The sequence below is a fragment of the Molossus molossus genome, unplaced genomic scaffold, assembly GCF_014108415.1.
Source record: "Molossus molossus isolate mMolMol1 unplaced genomic scaffold, mMolMol1.p scaffold_m16_p_2, whole genome shotgun sequence".
Classification (NCBI taxonomy): Eukaryota; Metazoa; Chordata; class Mammalia; order Chiroptera; family Molossidae; genus Molossus; species Molossus molossus.
The window spans coordinates 21819024-21824892 of NW_023425355.1; the positions used below are offsets into that span (position 1 = coordinate 21819024).

The 5869-nt window shown below is 43.6% G+C and overlaps 1 pseudogene; it reads left to right on the forward strand.

Annotated features, from left to right (window-relative positions):
• The first annotated feature begins 840 nt into the window (after nt 1-840).
• LOC118636130 lies at nt 841-2760 on the forward strand (annotated as a pseudogene).
• Nucleotides 2761-5869: the final 3109 nt, after the last annotated feature.

The following is a 5869-nucleotide window of genomic DNA, read 5'->3' on the forward strand; positions in this document are numbered from 1 at the left end:
CTTTCTTTCATCTTTCTTCCTTCCTTCCTTCCTTTCCTCACTCCCTCTTTCTTCCTTTCTTTCTTTTCTCTTTCTTTCTTTTTTCTTTCTTTCTTTCTTTCTTTCTTTCATCTTCCTTCCTTCCTTTCTTTTTCATCTTCCTTCCTTCCTTCCCTCCCTCCCTCCCTCTCTTTCTCTCTCTCTCTTTCTTTCTTTTTTCTTTCTTTCTTTCTTTCTTTCTTTCATCTTCCTTCCTTCCTTCCTTCCTTCCTTCCTTCCTTCCTTCCTTCCCTCCCTCCCTCCCTCTCTTTCTCTCTCTCCTCTTTCTTTTTTCTTTCTTTCTTTCTCTTTCTTTCTTTCATCTTTCTTCCTTCCTTCCCTTCCTTCCTTCCTTTCCTCACTCCCTCTTTCTTCCTTTCTTTTCTTTCTTCCTTTCTTTCTTTCTCCTTCCTTCCTTCCTTCCCTCCCTCCCTCTCTTTCTCTCTCTCTCCTCTTTCTTTCTTTCTTCTTTCTTTCTTTCTTCTTTCTTTCTTTCTTTCTTTCTTCTTTCTTTCTCTCTTCTCTTCTCTTCTCTCTCTTCTCTTCTCTTCTCTCTCTCTTCTCTTTCTCTTCTCTTCTCTTCTCTTCTCTTCTCTTCTCTTCTCTTCTCTTCTCTTCTCTTCTCTTAGTTGTGAATTCTTTCACAAGCCCTCATCACCAGCCAAACCCTGCCGCCCACCAGCACCAAGGAGTACGGGGACTGCCCAGGCAGAAGGACTCAGGCGGAGCCAGCTGGCGGGGGGCCACGTGCCAGGCGGCCCTGGGCCGAGGACTCAGAGGCAGCCTGTGCCCAGCAGGGGGTGATCCCGAAGCCATGAAGCCATGCCAAACCACAGATGTTTTCACTCTGTGAGGGATTCATGCATAGACCCTCACCAGTACCCGAACTGCAAAGATATCCAATGCCCAAATAAACTTGAGCAATCTTTGCTTTCAGAAGAATAAAATTCCATTGAAGGCAGGCGGTGTTTACATGGAAGAAGTTCTAACACAAGTGGGAAGGAGACTATGAAAAGCTGGAGCATGACCACACTTAGGTTCAAAGGCTTTTTCAACAGAGAGAACAAGGCTTGAACTTTTATGCTAAAGAACAAACTGCATATGAAAGTGAAGAATGCAAAAAAAAAAAAATCAAAAGAAGTAATTAGGAGATTCCTCCTGGTTTACAAAACAATGTTAAAATGTTTGGGGAAAAAAACCTGCTTGATAAAACTGGAAATGCTGCCCTGGCCAGTTTGGCTCAGCGGTTAAAGCATCAGCCCGCGGACCAGAGAGACCCGGGTTCGGTTCCCGCTAAGGGCACGTACCTCGGTTGCAGTTTGTCCCCGGCCCTGGTTGGGTCATGTGGGTGGCAGCCACTCGATGTGTCTCTCTCACATCGATGTTTCTCTCTCTCTCTTCCCCCTTCTCCCTCCCGCTCTATCTTAAGATAAATGCAAACATGTCCTCGGGTGAGGATTAAAAAAAACTGCAAATGCTGCTGGGTCTGTGAACCAGCAGGGAAGGTTTCAGGATCTGAATAAGTCTCAGCACAACTACAGTGATACCTCGGTTCTCGAACATAATTCGTTCCAGGAGGATGGTCGAGAACCGAATTGTTCGAGAACCGAAGCAATGAAACCAATAGGAAAGCGTGACTCCACAAAGCGTGACTCTCTCTCTGCACTCACACTGATGCCGCAAGCAAGGCGCGCTGGGCCGAATGAACGCCATTCGGCTCAACTCAGAAGTTCAAGTTCCAAATATTTGTTCGGATTCCGAGACAGAAGTTTCTCGAATCTCCATTTGGTCGAAAACCGAGGCGTTCGAGAACCGAGGTGTCACTGTATTTAAGAATCACCCTTACGCCCTGGCCGGTTTGGCTCAGCGGTTAGAGCGTCAGCCTGCGGTCCGGAGAGACCCGGGTTCGGTTCCCGCTAAGGGCACGTACCTCGGTTGCAGTTTGTCCCCGGCCCTGGTTGGTCGTGCGGGTGGCAGCCACTCGATGTGTCCCTTCACGTCGATGTTTCCCTCTCTCTCTTCCTCTCTCTCCCTCCCACTCTATCTGTACAAAAAATGGAAAAATATCCTCGGGTGAGGATAAAAAAAAAAAAAAAAAAAGAATCACCCTTACTCTTAAAAACCTCGGTGAGCTTCGATATGAAAGTCATACATCTCCTCATGTAAAACATATTCTTCACGAAGCTCTTACGGAAAAAACGATTCCCAGTATTAAAAAGAGCACTCTGGAGTATTTTGTTTATACAATTAGAGACAGAAGGGAAAGGAGAAAATCTCCCATGGTGGGCCCAGAAGCATTACGTGCATTCAGGGAACTTGATCTGGGGACCGCTTGGGAGAGAAGAGTCAGAGGGAGGCGAAGCCTGGAAAATGCCAGCCCTACTGCCTCCACTCATAATAGTCAAAGTTCTATGTACACACACACACACACACACACACACACACACACATCTGAGGACTCCAAAAATTCCTCCTCAGCCGCTCATGTAAATAGCAAAACAGCTGAAAAAAAACGGGGCAGCTAGAGACCCTTAGGAAGAGACAGGCCCAGCACAGAGCCCAGCACAGAACCTGGTAAGGCTGCCAGTTCACATTCTCAACCAGAACAAAGCAATGAGTAGCCCCGCAGAGAAAAGGGAGAGTGCATCTCCTTGGGGAAAAGCTGAAGGAGGGGAAAATCACAACAAAGAAGGGGGAAATCCTGGAAATACAGGTTCCCGGGATGGTGCAGGATCACAGTGAATGATCAGAAAGCCACACACCAGTTCAGGTGCGAGAGGAGATAACTGTCCCGTTTGTCCTAAAGAACAGAGGCCACAGTTCAAATATTTAGCCACCTGTTGGTGACTTACGTTGTGAGCATTTTGTTGTGTTTTATTTCGGATGACGGTAAGTCTAATGTGATGTTTTAAGACAAGACCCAATAAATACATTTATTCTTTAAACAAATAAATAAATACCAACTACCACCCAGTATGTAAGATCAACATCTTTGGAGAAAACTAATCAGCTAATAGCCATCACTACTACCTAGGTAGATAATTTATTTCTGCCATGCAGAGACAGAGATTTGAGTAATTTTCCTAGCCTTTGGAGGCAATCAGGGACCACATTAAAATCTGTTTGCAACTCCTTATATCAAACTGTAGAGTAGGGCAAATAGTTGTCCCCAGTCTCACGATCTAAACTTTTTAGCAATAATCAAAATATTTTTTAGTAATAATAAAAATAATAGTAGCTGCCATATTCCAAGTACTGCCTCTTTGCCAGACCTAAAGTACAGGTGTACATGTGTTATCTTAGTTTAACCCTCACGACTATTTGAAGAAATTGATCATTGTTTATATCATATAAATGAGGAAGTCATAGTTAAGTTATTTGTGTATAAAAACACAGCCAGCCCTGCTGGTGTGGCTCAGCAGTTAGAGCGTCGGCCCACAGACCAGAGAGTCCCGAGTTCGGTTCCCACTAAGGGCACGTACCTCGGTTGCAATTTGTCCCTGGCCCCGGTTGGGGTCGTGTGGGTGGCATCCAGTCAATGTGTCTCTCTCACATCAATGTTTCTCTCTCTCCCTCTCTTCCCCTCTCTCTCCCTCCCACTCTATCTGAAGATCAATGCAAAAGAAATGTCCTTGGGTGAGGATAAAAACACTCATGCACACACACAGCTAGCCCGGCTGGTGTGGTTCAGTGGACTGAGTGATGACCCATGGACTGAGAGGTCAGGGTTCGATTCTGGGTTAGGGCACATGCCCGGGTTGTGGAATCGATCCCCAATAGGTGGCGTACAAGAGGCAGCCAACCAACGTTTCTCTCTCATATCGATGTTTCAATCTCTCTCTCTCTAAAAAAAATCAATAAAAACAACACACAGCTAGTCAGTAGCAGGCTCAGACTGTGTATGAAGGCAACTCTTTTGAATTCTCTGGGGCCTCTATGCTTTTTACTACATTCCACTGTCTCTTAGCAAAGCATCGTGAGCAAACGAAGTCGGACAAACACTTTCATGTTCTTCTAAGAAAAAGTATTCAAGTAAAGATTAAACAATCGAGTTCAGAAACATACAGATTAAACATAAAGTGGTTAGGACATGAGGTGAGATAGTAGTGATAACAAGAGCAGGAATAAATTAGAGAACAAAAGAGTCGACTTTGAAATGTAGATAAAGGACATATTTTCAAATTGTGCGACCGCCATGACACTTGGTATTTTCTATGACAAAGAATTAAGATTCAAGACAAAAGATGATACAATACTTTTGATGTTTGATACTGAATGCTCTACTGCCCAGAAATATACTAAAGAAAAATGTGATCATTAAATAAGAGAGGGACACTATGCCAAAATCAGGTTCAAAGAGACAAAAATAATCCTTTTGTCTTGCAGTAGGAAGCTTTATCTTTAAACTTTGTCAAATATTATTTTTCCATATTCTCAAAATATAAATGGAAATTGGAGGAGTTCGTGACAAGTTGGAGAGTGAGCAAATTGAACTCATTGTGCAATATTTCATTTGGGAAACATTCTTAATTATGTTAGCCTGTTTATAGAATTATCTTTACTATTTAGCTATCTCTTAAAATAATGATGTTACATTACTCCTAACTGGTATCCATACCTATTCATAAAGAGGTGACTCTTTTTTTTTTTTTATCTTTACCAAAGGACATTTTTTCATTTTAGTTTAGATAGAGTGGGAGGGAGAGAGAGGAAGAAAGAGAGAGAGAGAAACATTGTCGTGAAAGGGACACATCGAGTGGCTGCCTGTGCACGACCCCAACCAGGGCCAGGGACGAATCGCAACTGAGGTACGTGCCCTTGACTGGAATCGAACCCATGACTCATTGGTACCCGGGCCGATGCTCTAACTGCTGAGCCAAACCAACCAGGGCAAGAGGGGACTGTTTATGCCACATCAATCTGTTAGCATTAAGCTGTAACCAAAGCTAGGATTTTGTTGATAGGGTGCCAGTGATTCCCTTTAAAACAGTACCTCCATTTGTACATGTGCGCAGTATGCGTGTATGTGTATAAAAACCTTTATTCTAAACCTTAAACTTGCAGCAGAAATTGGATTAAATGAAGTTTCTTGAGTGAAATACTGAACAACAACAAAAAAAGTCAGAAGAAGCTAGTTTTAGAGACTTGAGACAGAGTGAATTAAAATCCCTGAACAGGGCCCTGGCCAGTTTGGCTCAGCGGTTAGAGCGTCCACCTGCGGTCCAGAGAGACCCGGGTTCAGTTCCCGCTAAGGGCACGTACCTCGGTTGCAGTTTGTCCCCGGCCCTGGTTGGGTCATGCGGGAGGCAGCCATTCGATGTGTCCCTTTCATGTCGATGTTTCTCTCTCTCTCTCTCTCTTCCTTCTCTCCCTCCCACTCTATCTGAACAAAAAGTAGAAAAAGTGTCCTTGGGTGAGGATAAAAAAAAAAAAAAAAATCCCTGAACAGGGACACAGAAGTCGCTTAAGATGACAACTACCACCAGCTATTGTTTCTAAAGAACACCTCCCCCCACAAACTGTGCTAGGATAGAATGGGTAAATGCTACAAAAAAGCGGGGAGGGGGGATATATTGAAGCAAAAATCCACCTGCTACTAAGTCACCTTGGAAATAACAAACGAAGGAGAGGAAAATGACACATTTGTGTGCATCCTCTGTGAACAGATATATGCAGGGCATAGAAAGATGTGCTTGTGTATACACAAACGCAAATTTTTCTAAAGGACTTCTGAATTCTTAAGAGCCTGTGAAAGTAATTTCGACAATGGAGAACTCATATTCTTGAAAAATAACTGACAAGAGACTTTCTCTTAATCCACCATCAATAAGCTGTCTCCCAAGTCAATATC